General features: G+C 42.0%; 1 long non-coding RNA gene across 1 annotated transcript in view; it reads left to right on the top strand.

Annotated features, from left to right (window-relative positions):
* LOC110474619 (uncharacterized) overlaps nt 1-19,123 on the top strand; it is a 118,792-nt gene that overhangs the window by 74,205 nt on the left and 25,464 nt on the right. The window contains exon 4 of the long non-coding RNA XR_002466104.2: nt 1,714-19,118. This is a non-coding gene — a long non-coding RNA (uncharacterized LOC110474619). The remainder of the gene's footprint in view (nt 1-1,713; nt 19,119-19,123) is intronic.

Here is a 19,123-nt window from a genome sequence, read left to right as displayed (position 1 = left end):
TGTACTATTTTTTATTTTCTTGGGGGAGGAGGGGAGAATCTATGGATTTGGGGCTGTCATTTGGCTTTGAATTTCATCTTATCAATGCATTTCTTGACACCTAGGAAGATCTCTTTGAAATAGAGATGATATTGTGAATACTGACATAACCACCATGGAAATTACTCCTTCCTCCCATCTTGTGAGAGCAGAAAATCACTGTTTGTACAGAACCTACTAATTTCTACTCACTGTTCTGTATTTAATCTGTGTGAAAGGTTCCGTGTTCCTTCCTTGAGACTGATAACAGCGTTGATGTCAGCTTTTCAAGGGTTTTTTTGTGGGCTTCCCTTTGTAAGGGGTTGACACTCCCAAGAGGTCTGTGCAAGAATCAGTCAGAGCTGATGCCCAAACAGTGAAGAGATTTCTCTTGGGGCAGACTCGAGGCTGCATCTGATTATAACTAGGACTGGGAGGGGAGCAGCCCAGGAGCACAGAATTCAGGGTTTGGAGTAATTGCTGAGAAATACAGGGAACCAGGATTAAAAGAAAATGGGAATATTCCCTGAAAGGAAGTGTGGAAGCTTTCTGCCTTCCAGGGCTAAAATTCTCTAGGATATAAAGATCTACTGGAGAGAGTTTAAACAGTGACTCAATTCTCTAACTGCAAGTAACGGGTTCCAAAATAAAGATAGTTAAGTAAACTAGTCTAATTTCTGATCATTGTTTTCTTTAAAGTATTTGATGATTGTGAGTTTCCACTTAATTTAAGAGAATGCAGCTAGATATGAAACTGTATTATGGGCATCGGAGTGGCAGTGGCAGCCCTTGAAATGTGAGCAATATATTTCTAAGTGGCAAACCAAAAGGATGGCAAGAACACAGACAAATAAGTGATTGGCCGAATGAGCCAACATAGGCATTTCGGAAAAATGTTGAACTCTTGGTAGGAGACTAGGATGAGTTTATACAGCAAAATGCTCTGTAAAGGCTAAACCCTTGACAAGATCATCAAAATATAGCCTGAGATGCAAGTCCCCAGCTGTGGTGAAGCTCACAGAAGCGGGCAGTTCTCTGAGACCTGGCAGCAGACCCTAGGCAGAAAGTGATGTGAATCTCTGACAGACTAGATAAAAATCATGAGCTACACAGACTGAAACTGAGCAAACTCCCACCCCTAGACAACACCATTTGGGAACCAGTACTGCTGTGGCTTGTGGTCCCTTGGAAAAGACGACAAGCCCGAGGGGGTGATAGCAGTGCCATGAGTGACAAAAGAATCTCAGCACAGCAGTGTGTGGAGCAAATGCCAGCAGATTGGATGTGGATTCATTTTCAGTTGGATTGGAACATGCAAATTTGTGTGGTTTAAGAAGCAGGGATCTTACAATACTGGATAAGCAACCATAGGTGGGAAAAGATAAATAGTACGGAGACAGGAAAAGCCCCTCTGAGAGTCTGATATAGGCAGTATCAATTCTGATAACAAATAGGAGAGGAAAAGACCATATGCTGGAGAGATGGGGGTGGAAATGACATAAACAGCAGCTCAGCAGTATTCCCATATGTTGCTTGGGTCTAGACCACTATAGCTGATGTCACTCCAGTTGAGTTTCTAGGCTGCAAGATGCTGAATCTTTCCCCAGCCCTGAAATTTAGCCCTTCTCCAGGAAGTAGGAGTTGCAAAGGGAAGACACTGGGTTGTAGAATGTCTCTCTTCCCTTGTTTTGACAGAGAGAAGACTTTGCCTAGGAGAAGACTTTGCCTAGTCTTGGCTGTGGACCCTGTCTTTAGGAGACCCTTATTTCAAAGAGAGGTGAGGAGAAGGGTGTCCTATTTCCTTTTCAGCCTCCTCCCTCCTGAAGCAGAACCCAGACAAATCCAGTGCTGGGGCTGGGAGAAAGACATAAGAGACTGGAGAAGGTGATGTCTCCTTTGCAGGAGAGGGGAATGCTGGCACACAAAGCCCTTCAGGGCCCAAATCTGGCCAGCAGCTGCAATTCTCCCTTTGGGACATCTAGAAAACATGCAGCTTCAGCAGGGAAATTAATGCTCCATATGAAAAGTGTGGAAAAGAGAGCTGAGAGAAAAATTAGTTATAAATGGAAGGCAATTGTGCAATAGTAAAACTTCAGTGACATTTAATTTCTGTGTAAACAGAGCATGGTTTTGTTTTCATGGCTAGCAGGGGATGGATTCAGGAAGCCGTATTAAGTTCTTGGCACTGTTTCTAACTCACTTAGTGGTCTTCAGGAAATGACTTAATTGTGGGGTCTTGCAAGTGCTGAGCACACATTGAAGAGCATTTCTTTAAAGCAAAGAGGGCTTTCTGGAGCAGGACAAGAGCTCTTCATCTCAGAGGATCAGTGTGTGTTGATTGAAAAAACACAGTCCTCTTATCTTTGTAGCTTGCATAAAAATGGAGTTCAAGAATCCAGGGTGCTAGTACACTTATCATCTACAAAGAAAAGAGGATGGTTTTCTGGGAATCTGTGAGGAAGCCAGCTAAAAAAGGCTGTAATTGAATTAAAGGATGGACTGGCTTTGTTGAAAGAAAGGGGAACAGAACCACTCAGGCATGTGGGCTCACTTTGTGAAACAAATTACAGGCTGACACATCCACTAATAATCTGTGCTTTGGTGCAATAGACATGAATAACTCAAAACCTCTGTGGCTGGCAAAGGGGAACCAAGAGTAATAGAGGAAGCTTGTTTCCACTGAATCTCATCCCACACCCTCTGAACCAGCTCATCTGATTGTCAGCTTGGGCCAGGTGGAGGGGGACATACCAGTGACAGGGCTGTGCTGGTGAGGCAGGTCTGCAAGGGGAACCACCTTTTTAACTAGACAGGTGAGTGTGGGGAACAAGGGATTTTTGGCTGGAGGTGAGGCAGATGTTGTCAGCACTGGCAGGACTGAACTAAAATACCTGTTTGAGTCTGGTAAATTGTGTGTGAAATCCAGCACACACAAAATAGTGCCTGAACAGAAGTGTATTCTTCTCAGAAACAGTTTCTCCAAATAGCTTCATTCTGCTGAAAATGGAGAAGGCTTCTTCTGTTCAGGATGGTTAATCCTTCCCACTGTGCTTCAGGGACACACAGTTCCCACCAGAATACCTTGATGTGGTCTGTGAGCCCCATGCTGGTGCTCCATGAGCCACCACCCAGGCCATGGTGTTGGCCATCCTGAGATGTGTGAGAGCTTTTCATGCTGGAAGGCTCAGCCTCCTCCAAGGTCTATCATGGGATATTTCCTGTATTTTCACTGCAACTGGCTGCTTTTTTTCAGTGATTCTGGTTTGCACCCCAGGAAACTCCTTACCATACGTGCCTGGATAAATCCCTCTGAAGGGTGTGAGTCAGTGTTACACACGCTGGGAGTCCTGTACAGCAGAGCTTGGCTGCACTGCAGCCATGTGGTGGACGTGTGGGCATGAAATGTGTGTTTTTTCAGGCCAGAACAGTAGATATCCTCAATCAAACAGATTTCCCCAGCTTTCCTGTGCCAAGACTCTAAAATCCATTGTGTTGTCCTCTGACCCCATGCTTTTGATTTCCTCAGCTACCCTGTCCTTAGAAACAGACAAGCCTGAAACAGCCAACAGCAAATATGAACATGAAGAAAATGCATCTGTTCAGCTGTGTGCAGGTCGTGTTCAGGAGATCAGCCCATAAACATTGATAGAATAAATAGATTTGTTTCATGGCATAGTCACCAAGCAATATTTATATTAAAACCCCAGCTACATTTTTAAGATGTGGTACTAATTTCCCATATATATTTATACACCTACATACACATACATAACATCGGTAGAAATTCTACGTTCATATTAAAGAGGTAAAATAACTTATTCTCTATATAAAACTAGAACATATATTCAAGTTGAGCAAGAAGTCTTCTTAGTCTGCACTCTGTGATATTTCTGCTTCTGTTTGGTGGCTTTTTCCTGGTGCTCTTCTGTGCATTACCATTACTGAATTTGTTACTGTATTTCCCTGATTTTTATATTATTCCATCTTCATAGAGTGCTGGTGATGTTTTAAGTGACAGCTCTATATACTTCCTAAATAATCTAATTTTACTGGTTGTTTAACCAAAGATTTTTGAAAGTGTTCCTTTGCTTTTTTTGCTGTTGAGCTGTGATGTTCCAGGAGCTTCAAAAAGAGATGTCTCTTATAACTGCGCTAGGAACTGCTGTCATTTAAATAAATTGACTTATGCTGATGCAAATGAGAGTAAAATTTGGCCCCATCTGTTCTACATAATCTAGTTCCTAAATCAGAAAAACCAGTCACTAGGAAATGACAGCCAGTATTTTATTTTTGTGGGAATTTGGTGTTATCACTTCTGAAAACTGCTGAAGCTAATAATGCAGACTAGCATGCTAAACATGTTGGTTTCATCTAAGATGATGCTGGAGACTTTTCTTTCTTAGTTTCTTGGGTAAGAATGTATCTAACATATTTAAATGGATGTTAGATTTACTTATTGGCAAAAAAGAGTAGCCTTCAATGCTGTTTAGGGAAGATAATCTGAGGAAAGAAGAGACAACAAATGTAATTCTTAAGCACTGAATAACATCACAGTGTCTTAAACTAAGGAAGAGCAATGTATTTTACCCAAGTAAACTACCTGGATAGTTTCAAATCTACTGACCTTCCTTCCCAATGCCTGAAAGGGTTCCTTGTTCCTTGCTTTGTGCTACTTGACAGACCTCTCTCCTTTGTGGTGAAAAGGCTTCATGTGGTTGTGACATGCAGCTCATATCACTCCCTTCACTTTGGGAACTGCCATCAATAGGTTTGCTAAAAGACTATGGGACAGAATTCTCCATACACATGAAATTGCTGTGGAAACCAAGGGACACGTCAGCATATTGCACTACAGCAGTGGACAAGAAGTGCTGCTGTGGGCAGTGTTTCAAACAATGTGTCCTGGGAAGAAGGAACTCTTAAAAATCACAGACCACCTATAGTTCAAAAAACCCCACAGATGGTGTTAAGATGGCTCACTGGGAGTGGTGGAACGCAGGTGTTTCCTCTCATGGTTGTTCTTGAACAAACTTGTGTCAGTTTGTGCAATGATACCTCTCCCTTACAGCACTCTCTCACCACTTGCATGAGATCAGGTGCGGATGACCAAAAAAAAAGTTAGACACACTGGCCAAAATTTCCAAGCCTCCATATATGCATTGGATATGAGCAGCCTGGTCCTCCAGTAGATGCTCCATATTTCCAACTCCTCTTGAAGTAAAAGAAGCTGCTGCAGTTTTCTTTGGCAGCAGGAAAGAGCTCAGCTTTTGTGCAGATGAGGCACCTCATACTGGCTGAGGTGCCCAGCTACCAAAGACCAAGCATAGGCCTCTCCAGTCTTAGTGTTTACCAAATGCCATGAAAAAAACCCAAACCCATTAAACACATCAAAGTTAGGAGAGATTTTTTTTTTAGGAATGAAGATCTGTAGTACTTAGATTATCATTCATCACCAAACATCCTCAGGCCAGGGAAGAAGTAAATTAACTATAAAAAGAGGCTTAGGAACTAGACTTTGCATTATTTGCTGTGCAAGGGATATATTCCTTATCCTTTTGAAGAACAGAGCAAATTCAGGCCCAGTGTGTTTGGATTCCAGCTAATTCTACTTTAATGAAAGGCTCAGTATTGTAATATCAACATACGACTATTTACACTTTTCCTCAAAGAGAAGATCCTCTCAAAAGTGTTAATCTTTCCAAAAATTATACTTTATGAAGTGTCAAACTCATAAGTTAAATAGTTTGTAAATAATGTGTGTTTATAATACAATAATGTCTTAAACTTCACAAATTCCAGAGGATATTTTTATATTAAAGTACATGGTGTAGAGAGGTATGGAATTTGGGTAGTGCCATAAGAGAGGTGCAATTGTTTGTTGACTCTGAGTAAGCCAGAGCTCCTGTGAGCACTGACATATTTCTTGTTAGAGGAACCATGAGGCCCCTCATGCAAGGAAAATTTATTTGCCAACACTCAGGATATATGGAGAATATATGCCTTATTTTGTTCCTCCATCTTTATACAGAAAGTAATCATTAAAAACCTTTCTGATATAATTAGTACTCTATCAAATTCTCCAGGAGATTTCATTGCTCTAAAGCACCCCAAGTAATTACTGTGCTGGGAACTTGCCATGACCATGAGCTCACCTTGAAATCAAATTACTAATAGCAGGACTGATTCTCACTTGAGGCAGTTTTTAGAGAACTGTGACTGATTGCTGCAAAAGCTACTGATAAAAGAAAACCCATGTGTGTTATTCTGCCTTTTGCAGTGACCAGAGTCCTGGCAACACAAAGAGACGTGTTACTGCTGACCATGTGTGAGGAGGAAACGTGGGAACTGCAGCATCTGTGTGGAACCCAGGAGAGTTTGCAGACACAGAGACTGGAGATATAGCAGGAAAATAGTTACCATTACAGGAAAATAGTTAACATTACAAGTGTGTGCCTTCCTCTGACTAAGCTCTCTCAGCTGTGATGTCTAGTACGTGCAATCGTAATTTGCCACCACCTCCTACTGACCTGAATTATCTTAAAGGGCAGTTCCAGCAGTTCTCAGCAGGCAGAAAGGAAATGTAGCCCTTTCTGTGGGAAGGCCATTGCATCTGGGAAGTGTCCAAGTACCAGTGTGTAAACTTGATACACTTGGTTGTGCTGGGCAGTGTTGCAAATTGGTCACTAGTCCCAGAAACTAAAGGACCAAGCATTTGCATACTTTAGAGAAAAATGTTTTGCAAATGCAGTGGAACAAGCCTCTCCATCTGTAAGCAATCCTGTAGGGTCTGTAGTGAGTTTAGAGGTGTCAGTTTCTTGGGCTGCGTCCTGAATGTTTATGTATGGGTCAACCCAGAGAAGGCACTCTGCTTGTCCTGGAAAGATGGAAAACTACAAATACCTCTAGGTTCAAACACATCTGGAGTCAGAAGGCTGATAGAAACCAGCATCAGTGTGATACAGATGCCTCTAGCTGATCTGCCAAAAGCATGGATCTGTTTCAGCCCTCAACAGTTTGTATGTTAACTTAATCCATAGACTTTGCTTTTATGAATCATAGATGTATGATACCTACTTTAGCAAGCAAAATATTAGCCACAAACTAATAGGCGTGATTTACCTAATTTAGGAATCAGACACACTCAGGGTTATACGATGGGTTATATGCACATCCCTTAAGGCCTTTTAAAATTGATTTAATGGTTTAGGTACTGCATAGATTCAGGCAAATGATTGGGGCAGATTTTCCCCAGAATTAATAAAACAAACAGCTTTTGGCAACTGGATCACTGAATAAGAAGCATTAATTGAAAACCTACCATTAAATGTGATTGTTAGTATGCCGCCTGCACAGTGTCAGAGAATCAAGATAACTTCTGGGAAACCCTTTAAATCCTGGATGTAAAATGAATGTGAAAGGAGCAGGCCAAAACTGTGGACAATACTGTACAGGCCACCTGCCAACAGAGTTTGCTGATCACCCAGCAAACTGAAGCTGGACATGTCCTGGCAGACAGAAAGAAAAGTGGATCTAAAGCCAATTTTTCTTAGTATTTATCAACACTACTATAGCACTGTAGGAAAAAAAAAAAAATCCAGTTAGATGAGTGACAGTGTTTCTTTGCATCTTTTTTCCCCTGAAATATATGCCAGAAAAGTGTCAGCTGAGACATCTGGGAAATCCTGAAGGGCAAACTGTTCAAAAAGTTTAACCACAATCCATGAAAGCTAGATAAATCCTAGTTTGAGTGATATCAAAACCTCAGCAAATTAAGCTGTATCTGGACCAATAGGCTCCAGTGAGCTGGGCTTTTTATTTCAGGCTTGAGTGACCAAAAAATAACCAAACCACTGAAAAGGAAAGAGAGGAAAAACACTTTCATAAAATCATAGAATAATTTAGGTTGATGCTTGTTTCCTTGGCATAAAAATGCCTTTGGAGAGGCTGGGAGGTCCTTCACAGCCAGACAACAGCCGGCACTGCTGGTAAGAGTGAAAACAGCCTTCTGTGACCTGACACGTGTTTTATTTCTGGTGAGGGAATGAAAGCACTTGTGATGCGCTATGACATTTCTGTCAGTCCTTAAAATGCACTTGATGTTCCCACAGAGAACATCATGTTTGTGCCTCGCAAGGGGATGGGAGGGTCGGTTCCCTCCTCTGTCTGCTGTCCCTGCAGCAGAGCTGCAGATTCACATCCTTTGAGGGTCCTTGGTGAGTGCCAGTGGGCTGAAGCGGCACAGAGGGCAAATGCTGCTGCTGCTATTCCTCAGTATCAGGTCCCCTTCACTTGAAGAGAGAAGGGGTGGGATGCAGCCTTCCATGTAATAGAAATTCAGTATGCTTGAGAACCTTTTGCAGTGTTTTCTAATCTTAGTGAGAAAGCCTCCTTACAGCAGTTATTTTGCAATCCCACGAAAGCCAGAAATGCATTTGCAGAGGCCAGAGCTGCCCAGCCCTGTCAGCACCTAGCAGCGTGGGAGACAGCACAAGCGGTGAAAAGTAAGCAAAAAGCTAACCAGCTTTGGAGTCCAGTAATCTCTTCTCCAGCACTGCTCAAGTCCCAGATCCACACTGCTTTTCCTGGATAGACAGGGTCACATCCTCAGCTCCTATCAGCTGGCGCTGCTCCACCAACTGCAGTGCAGCTGACGCAGCCGGGCTAATTTGCTCCCACCAAGGATTTGACCTGCCGTTTTCTTCCTGACAGCATCCCTTAAAAGATACATGATGTTCTGCAGGGCCAGGCTAATCTGCTTGTGGAGGAGCGCCCATTGTTCAGCCTGCCGTCCTTATCACCCACTCTCTCCAGAAAAGAAGCCCAGGCTGGATGCTGGTGACAGCCCTCCTCAAGCGTGGGTCTTGCTGAGGCTGTGAGAAGCCTTGTGCTGCAGATAGCCCCCAGGAAGATGGGAAACAGCCGTGCCTATGAATCACCCCAGAAACAAATGATTCGCTACGGGCAAATTTGTGGAAACGGCATGGTACTGTAAAGTGTGACAAAAGCTTTTATCCCAGAGCAATGGAAAGCCTCACAGCACCCCACCTCCCTCTTTCCATGCCATCTTGGAAGTATGTTAATTATTGCTCTGGGTGTGAATACTCCATGTCTGTAATGAGTCATTCTAAAAAAGCAAGTACACTGCCCTTTCCATGCAAAATAATGCTGGGTTGTGTATAATGGACTGCTGAAAACATCTGACAAAACATGATTTTAGTGGTCAGAAAGCTGTGATTCAGCAATAACTGTTAGACTTGAGAGTGGGTGACTATTTAATTAAAAGTGTTTCCCTGTTGTGCTTGCTGCAGCAGGGATCAATACAGTGAAGACAGGCAGTCCTGTGGAGCTCTAAGGCTCTCCTAGCAATGTGTTGGGACAGGAGACATGTGGACTCTGCTGCTGTGAAAACATTTGCTCTGTGAAAAACAATTTCTTGTTTCCCTGTTGAAAAAGCAAAAAGATTGGTAGACACTTTGTCCCTGCCATCATCCATTAGTTGTGAGGATGCTCTGGCCCTGGGAGTTGGCATATTACTTTAAGGAAACCATTTTGGACTGAATGACAAGCAATGTTATTGATGGAAGTGCTACCTTGTGATGATCCAGTGGTGCTTGTTGGGATTTCCAGATCCTTCTGTGTCCCCTCATATTTCTCAAGGGAAAAAATTCTCTCTGCAAAGTTGGACTGCATAGTTAGAAAAAGGATGGGAGTTTCACTCTTCTCTGAGCTGCATGTTTCTGAGTGATGACATGGGTTTTCTGAACTTTAGTTAACATTGGATCATCTTGCTGTTTGAAAGGACTGAGAAGTCTGACTTAAACAAATGAGCCCAGAACTGGACTGCTTTTTATCATGCTGTTTTTTTCTGTTCCCATTTTATGGCCCTGAATTTTCAAGAGCACCTTTGAATTAATCTTTTCAATTTGTTTTAAGGCCTGCCTGAATTTTCATAATGGCTGAAAATGTATATAGAGAAGCCAGGATAATAACTTCAGAAGGAAAGGTGTTGCATCATGTTATTGTACAGGAAGCACAGAGGTATGCTGTGTTTTTCCTTACAAAGACTAGCCACCTTTTAATATAAATAACCTTGAAGTAAAGGCATTACCATAGCAAGAGCTTCACCAATACCTCCTTAAATGCCTATTAGCAGACTGTATGTATGATATGAACTGCAACAACATCACTAGAATTCTACTTAGCTATTCCAAAAGATAATGCAAGCTGGGACTAACAATTATCCTAATGCACTGTGTTGCTTAATTGAAGGAATTTATGACATAAAATAAATGTCAGAGTTCAAAGCCAAGTATGTGTGTGTGAGAGAGAGAGAGAAAGAATATATGCAGGTAGGGTTGTCGTCAGCTGGAGCACTAAATACAACCCTCTGTGATTTTACATCTGGGAAAATATCCAGAAATCCTTTCTAAGCAATAAATTATAGGCTTGTGGGACAGCAATGATATACAAGCAAAGCAGCATCTGTAATAAGCTTGCAACCATCACTGAGACCTGGGAACCTTAATGCCCATTAATCTGAGAGGGAAGAGTAAGAATGTGCCAACAATGCTAGAAAGACTCCTAACATACCCACCTTGTCTTCCACCTGAGTAAGTGCACAGACTGTTAATGAGAACACCTTTTTTTTTTTTTTTTTTTCCCCTATCAGCTTCCTGGAAAGTTTTTGCTTATCAAAAATAGCTCACAGGGTCATGGTACAATAATTTTCACTAGTCTTTACTGCTTCTGTCAGCTTGGTGACTATACTGTGAACTTGGAAGTGCAGTTTAATAAAATAATTCCAAATATCTTGATCAGTGTTGATACAGCAGTTACTTGGTGTATGCAAAAAATGTTATCATCCTTAATTGTCTCTGTGATACTGTGCTCTGAGAGGAATATCCCTCAAAGGAAACCCTTGGGAGAAAACACTGCTCTCAGCTTTTATGATACTAACGTGGCTTGGACTAGGTTGATCAAACTCACATTCCACAGAGTAGTTTAAAGGGACCATTTAGCATTTTTCCCAGCTGGCAGCTTGTTCTGTCTAGTTTATAGATTTGTAAAATATTTTCCTTGTTTTGATTTATCCTGTGTTTTAACCTATATTAATATTTAAATTGACTTGGAACAAACAAGTTCCTTTTGATGACAACAAAGATGTTTTGATGAAACTGTAGCAAAGTAAAGGCCAATTTTGGGGTTTGTTCTTCCATCTTCTACTTGATACATATTGACTTTCTTATTACATCTCCCAGACAGAAACTGACTGTAGGGGTTGGTGTGAAGTGCCACAAGACAATGGCATTGTACTCTTTGGTGAAAAAGTCTCTTGTGCAAAGGCTTTGATCAGCAAAGCACTTCAGTAGGTACTTAATTTTCAGCACCAGGAGTAGGCTGCAGGTCCTCTAATGCTCTGTTCCTGTTCTGCACTCACAGCTCCCAGGGTGGCTGGGTCAGAAGAGCACATAACCTTGCTCATGGTCAACAGGGCACATCTCTGTGGCACAGACTGCCTGGCAAACCCCCCTCTCCGAGGTCACCTAGAAGGTGCTCTTTGCCCAGCTCCTTCAAAGAGAGGTCTGTGCTCTCAGTGCATGCAGAGCTCAGTTTCCAAGCTTTTGGCTTATGAATTACATGACTTGGATTGCTTGGACAAATGGGGTGATTGGTGAAGGCTCTTTGGCTCCCATGGTGGCTGTGTGTCCATGGGGTCAATCAGCCAGCTAGTTCCTGTCTGCACTCCTTGTGTGCTATAGGGGTGGAACAAGGAATATGTCTGGTAGTGAAACACTGTTGCTGCGAAGCAGAACGACTGTCTTGGAAACAGTTCCTCACTGAAAGGCTTCTCCAAGAGTAAGAGAGCTCAGATAGCCCAGAGAGCAGCAAGAGCTCCAGTCCTGCACTCCAAAAATGCAAGGTCCTGGCACCTCCATGGAGCCTGGGGAGCAGGCAGATGGGAGCTCTGCTTGGAAGACTTCATGGGTAAGGACAGCAGGGACTGTGATGTCAAAACATGGAAAAGAAGCCTGCTAGGCAATACTAAGGTCAGTGCATAAACCTCTTCACATCACGTATTATTTTCACTCCCACACTAGATATTAGATGCTGCACAGCTACCAGAGGGTGTATCATTTAAAGGGCTCCAATGCATATACCATACACAGGGTGCCATTGTATACACACTAGAGCCAGGGAAATAGCTTTCACAATAAAAGGGTTTTTCTAGAACCTGAGGCATCTGTAGTTAGCTTTCCGTTCAAAAATTTATTCTTATTGAGGGCACAAGAGTTTGCTTTAGAGTAATCAACAACTTAGGCCAGAAGGGACTAGTCTGGTCTTGCATATAACACAGACCAAAGAATGCCCTTCTCTTAATGCCTGTGCAAAAATCATTAGCAGTGTTTGGTGCTAGAAAAACAACCAATTATAATGTTAAGCTTTCCAATTGTGGAAAATCCACTACAGCCCTTGTTAATGTTTACTTACCTTCAGTGATAAGCAAAAATGCCTCAGCTAATTTGCAGTCTGAACTTGTCTGGTCTCAACCTGCATCCGCTGAGCTTTATTATACCTTTCTGTTCTACAAGAGCCCTTATATATGAAACTGCAACACTAGCTAGAAAGAAAAAAGCACAGGGGTGATATTCCACGGGAAATTAAGGTTCAGTGAGATAATGATGATGCTCCTTCAGTGAATACATGTAGCAGTGCATGTCACCTTGCAGAACATAGCCTGGAGCTGCATTTTGGGGTAATACACGTCAATCTCCTGGGACAGGAATTGCATTCTCTTCCAGAGTCTAACGTCAATTACAGTCACTGTCTTTTAAGATGTTAAAACTACAAAAAGGGTCAACATATGAAATATTCATGCTGACATTTCCTTATAGCACATCCTTTCCTGGATCAGCCATTTCCTTAGTAATAGCTCTGTATCATACTGTGCTCCCCTGCTGCCCCTCTCCCCCTAAGCTCTATCAATTCACCTGCCCTTGAGGCTCCTTTGGCCCCTTTCCAGGAGAAATTCTATGACGTTTCTTTCTCTACTGCTCTGCTTGGATTGCTCTCAGCCCATGCAGTCTGTAACCTGTTTGTGTTTCTAAGCCTCTGTGATACTTTAAGTGGGTCTGTGATGCCCAGCACTATCCTGACCCCCAATCTTGATACAGTTTCATACTTCATTGCACCCCACAGTCAAAAAATTATACCAATAAGCAGTGTATAGAATGTGTTGTGCAACAAAGCACAGTGAAAAACAAAGATCCTTACAATTTGCAACAGGAGAAATCATTACAAATCTTAGGTTAATTTCACATGCAAATGTTTTCATTTTGAAATGTCTAAAGCATTTCCTTGTATGAATGGGTTTTTTTTCAGCAAAGTTGCATAGGAAATTTCTTTATGTAAATCTCTCTCTGCAAAATCTTTCCCTTTTAGTAAATAGGCCCTTTCCAAAAAATATAACACAACAAAACAAAAAGAATTGACAAAGTATCTTCCAATCTGATTATGCCTAATTATGATTAGCAAACTCATGCTGGAGGGCTTTTTTTTTTTCTTTTGTCTGCTAACAGCCATGTGTGCTTCTGGTGATAGATAAATAACATCATCCTGATTGAGATGCAATTGCTAGTTCACATGGTGATTCCTAATTTTAAATTATTTAGTTCCCTAATGTAACCTTGGGTATCCTGTCATGCTGTACGTCACCCCTGTGTTTTGAGCACTTCTTTAAAAATCACAATATAAGGAGTATTTTCTAAACGTCTGTCACTTCTTCCCTTTGAGGTTGAAATTTTGCAGAAGAGGTTGGCAGAGAGGTTTCTAGTAATAGCTGATGTCTGTACCACACAATTCCTCTTTTCTTCCACCATTTTTTGTAGAAGGAAATTTTCACTGCAGAGTTATCTCAAATTCTTCTGAACATATACCTGTCATATTTTTAGTTTTATTTACTCAAGCCTGGGATTTGTACGGGTCACAAATCAGGACTTGTTTATCTAAGGAGAGTTATGGAGTCAAACCTGGCTTTAAGTTGCTCCTCCTCTTTGATGGTTGTGCTGGACTAGCCCTTATATGAATGTTTGTGAGGTGATATTCTGACAGTGAGAAGGGCTGATGTGATGTGTTTAGAAAAGAAGTACTCAGGCAGCCTGCCCAGACACAGTTTGCTGTGGGCAAGAGGACAAATTCCATGTTAATCCAAATGTGCAGATGTGATGATTGGGATGACTGGTAAAGTAGGTGCATGCCACAGTGCCAGGAAACCCGACCTCCAGTCTCCACTTGGCCATTAAACTGATGGATGCCTGTGGGCAAAAACCTTGCTGCATTGCTCCACCTTTGCTCCACTGCATCCTCCCTTTAGCCTCCAAGACATACTGAGATCACCACCTGTTTGGGGAGGGCACTGTTTTACATTCTATATTGCTGGGAAGATGATGCCCTGCTTTCGGTAGGATCTTTGAGGTGCTGCTAAAATAAGAACAATTAAAACCAAAGCAACAGCCTCGAGCACACCAAAACGATAAAGCAAGTTTGTTCAGAGCAAGTTGTCTCACAGAGGGATACAGGGATTGTTTGTATTACCCCTAGGTAAAGCACTGAACACTTGCATCCTCTGTGCAGAAAAACAAACTGACCTAAATTCTTTAAAATTACTTTCATTCAAGAACCACAGCTGACAGCAGAGCCGTGTACCAGCACTGAGGAAAGCAGCATCAGCAGTTCTTTCTCCAGTTTGTGGGGCAGCCCCAGACCTGTTGCTTGTTCCCTTCCCAGCACTGTGGGGCTCTTGGCAGGAGAGTTCACATGCACCAGGGGGGCAGAGGAGGCTAACCAGGCTCTCTGGCCAGCAAGGCCAGCTGCAATACAACCTCTCTGTTGCTCTGCCCTCTGCTAGGAGCTCAGGCACAGCTCAGGCACGTGCCACTGCTCTGGTCAAGCTTTGGGAATGTCGAGTTCCAGTTTCCCTCCTTAGCTGCTGTGCCTCAGTCACACTTAGACATGAACTTCAGACCTGAACATATCTGTCCAGCTTGCTTCTTTTAGTTAGCTCTAGCAACACCCCATCAGTCACCTGAGCTGCTGTGTTTACTCTCACACACACTGGTGCAAGAGCAAAGCCAGATCACAGATGTGTATCATGTATTTTGTATACAAAAGGTACCCTGGAAGACACAGCCAAATGCCCTATCACCGACCTAGCAAGGGAAGCCAAGCAGCCTGTATGAGTCATTTTGTCAGGAAACAGATTTGCTTTCCACTCCAAGGTACTCACTGGGGAAAAAAGGGAAAGCTGCAGCCTGTGCTTCTAGCTAGCCCTCTGGTAAAGTCTCTGAGCTGGTGGCACTTGGGTGACTTTACAAACAGTGTGGGGACTCTTTCCATCAGTTCAGAAGCTCCCTCCTCCCCAGAGGAAGAAATGTGTTAATTAAGTTGGCAAAGCTGTGCAAGCTGGGCTGTCAGGCACTTACAGATTGTCTCTTCAGATCCTCCCAACAAAGGGATGTCTCAGCATTATCGGGCCTCAGTCAGTTAATGATGAACAAAATGCTCCTTTGCACTCAGGAGGTGCTCACCTCCTCAGCTTTGCTTGTTCAGTAAACAGATTTCTAATAGTTCTACCTGAATTTGTCTCAAGCATATAAACAAGCAAGGGGCAGTTGCAAAATAAATTCCCAGTGTAATTCCTGGGGTTTATTTTGGTATTGGCTCGGGCTTTTAACTAGCAGCAACTCTCAAAATTTTCAGATCTCAAGATCAGAAAACAGAAAGTGAAAACTTGAGAAACTTCTTCTAGTGAGTGACCCCACTTGACCTTCCACCTTACAATGACCAAAAATTAACAGGTTTTTCTTTTTAAATCTTCTCTGGTCCTTCTCATTTTGTTGCTATTGATGTGTAATCAACAGCTCTGCTGTTTAAGCTTTTAAATTAGAGACACCTTTGAAATTTCATCTTTGCTGTCTTAGCACATCCAAGAACTTCCTGGAATATTTAATGCTTGTAAATACAGCCTTAGAACACAGAAAATTAAAATACTATAAGGTGATCAGGTGGAGATCCAGCTGGCTCAGCGTCTTGTTTCTGACTTTTGGCAGTAATGTAAACCATACAAAGACACTTCCCTGAAATTCTTGCATTGGCACCAGCAATGTGCTGCAGAAGGATTTAATGACTGATGGACAGTGCCTTTTCAAGGACTAGCTCTTGATGGCTGTTTTCTGCTTTATTCAATTCCCTGTGTATTTAGTGAACAAATGCTATTGTCCTGTTGTCATGTGATAGTCTCATTTGTGGCACATGCCTGTGAAAACACATTTTTAATTCAGTTATATTTTTAAAGGGGACTCTAGCAGTTTATTAACATTGACAGGAGGACCAGAAGGTACTGCACTAGAGACCTGAGTCCTTGAAAGATGGCCATCTGACTCTGGTGTCACCTTCAAGCAGCAAAGGATCAGGAATTAAGTAAAAGGTACGTGAATGTGGGACTTGGGCTCAGGAAAGAAGTGGTGTATGAACACCTGCCAGTAGCCACATGCCAAAAATTGTAAGGCAATAGTTAAAAGCCAGTCAGGAATGAGAACTTGGGAGATAGAAGATAAAGATTGACAAGGGTGGGAAAATAGGTACAATGTGATATCTTGGGACTCACTATCCTGACAGCATGAGAGATGTGTCAATCTGCAGAGAAGGGACCCTGCATAAAATGAACTTGTGATGGTGGAACTTGATTTGCTTTCTTGAAACTGTTGAACTGTTTATTTACCAAAACACTGAACTATCAGAAGCCATTGCACTTGAGTAATACACTGCTGCTTGCAAGGAAGAGCTCTAGATAATGGTATTGCAGCTGGTCTTCCCAAAGGAAAATGGAGAGACATAAGTGGCATTACAGAAGCAGCAGGAGGAAAAACAGCAGAGAAGCTGTGATGTTGTCTGTCTAGCCTGCAGATAGAGCAACAGAGGTCATGGCAAGGATTTCTAAGAGTGAAGACACCAAGGAATAAAATGGCAGTAAAGTGGCTTGGAAGCACTCACTGGTGAGTTTAAAAAATGCCTTACATCAAGGACAAGGAGGGTCCTGGTTTTAGTGATGTAAGCAACACTCAGTATTCTAGATATCTGTGTTTGGACTACTATGGTTGGGGACACAGTCCCAAAAGTATGTGGAAGAGACAGAGGAAAAGACTGGGTGAAAAACCATCAGTACTGGATGAAAAGTTGTGAAACAGAAAAAATGAATGTTAGATGAAGCCTTTGAGATGAGAAGGTATTTGAACACCATGGATCAGGAGTGACTGAGAAAGAAGGAAAGGGATGAGGCAGCCAGATCCTGGACCCAGAGACCTCTTCATTCATACTCAAGAATCACAGTCACAGCATTAAAAAAAAAAAACACCTACCAATGCTGAGAAAGTTATTTAGTCTAGAAGGCACTAAGTTCATTATGAGGTATTTTCTTAGAAGCTCAGCAGAAGGTCCTCAAACAAAAGTAAAGAGGCAGATGTGAGGGGTCAGAATAAGTGCTTTGCTATGGTTGCTATCACACAGCTCCCCTCACAAGAGGAAGGAACAGCTCTTGAAGTACATGCCTTTTCCCAAAAATAAGCATTTCCCTGGAATTAGAGATTAGGGAAATAGGAGGGAACATGGTCAAGTGGGAGGAGAAGTGTGGGGCCTCCAGGTGCAAGGAGAGAGATGGGGGAGGGAGCCCACCACAACCTCAGCAGGAGGTAGGTTTCAGCTTCTGGCAACTGTCCTGTATGGATAACTCCAAGTAAAGCATAAGCTGAGATTGGAGATGGGCAGGGCAGCACCTATGTGTGGTGAACAGTCAGAAGGTCAAGCATGTTTGAGTCTAACAAATCCCTGATAGAAGAACTTGTATACCTTACAGAGATCTTTTTAGACAGGGGACAAAGAAATCAGGCTGAAACTGGCCTCCTTTAGGGTACAGATAAAATCAGGACTTCTTGCTTCTTGGAGAAGCAATTGGAGAAGCAATTTTGCTATAGAGGCTCTCCCAAAATTAGTTATCTCCTACTTTCATTGCTGTTGCCATCAAGTTGTGAAGCTGTCTGCTTTTACTTCCATTTCTGTTCCTCACAATTTGTCTCTTAAATACTTTATGTACAGATTTGACTACGCTAGAAGCACAAAGTTCACATCAAGTGTAGTCTTACTTGTTTTTATTGAAACTGATAACAATCTCATTGCAAAGAGTGGAAACATTATTTCTGACTAATCAGGTCACACAAGATAACTTGCATGCTACATTCATTATACAATTATTACTATTAAGCATTGCCCCACATGGAGAATATATTCAGCAAACTCACTCAATCCTTTTAATTGTGCCTATAAAAGTGTGCAACATCCTCATATAGTTGATGCATTGTCATGACCATGGTGCTCTGGAGGAGAAAGATTCTATTCTTGCACACTGCTAATTGCTGCAATATACCATGGACGTTGCCATAAGTAATAAATTCCTGAAACTACCTCACTGGGATTTGGTCTCCTGTATGTTATACTGTAAAAAAATCAATGGAATGGCACCATATATATCTGGGGAAAGAGGCACACTAAATGAATCACATCTTACTTTTCTGATACAAAAAGACTTGCAGAAAATACTGTTTAACACTGCAATACTGTCTCAGTACTGTCGCCCTTACTTGCGTCATGCATTTTTGCAGATAAATAGGAGTCTGTTTAGCAGGGTTTCAACATTTCTGGACAAGCACTGCAAGGTTGAATCAAAAGGGCTCAGTCCTTCCAAAGTTTCTAATATCTTCCTCTATGCTCAGATTCTGTGATTGCTTTACCTCTTTGATGCACAAAAAAAAAAAATCACAATTCTTTAAAAACTTTCTGCCAGTCATGTTGTTTGTTCTCATAACTCCAAACTTATAAAATAAATATTTTTCTTCATTTCTGCATAGAAAGAAAAATAAGTTAATTTCCTTCTTCATACTCAGAAAGGCAATTAGTTGTACTCTGCCAGACATGCACACCAATCGTGGGGAAAGAGAAAAGTACAGTCAGAAGTAACTGACATACAAAGCAACAGCTTTATCTTTGTAGAGGTGAG

Source organism: Lonchura striata, chromosome 2 (genome assembly GCF_050655825.1).
Source record: "Lonchura striata isolate lonStrDom1 chromosome 2, ASM5065582v1, whole genome shotgun sequence".
Classification (NCBI taxonomy): domain Eukaryota; kingdom Metazoa; phylum Chordata; class Aves; order Passeriformes; family Estrildidae; genus Lonchura; species Lonchura striata.
Note: the sequence above shows the minus strand (reverse complement) of the source record. Positions and strands in the feature narration are given on the sequence as shown.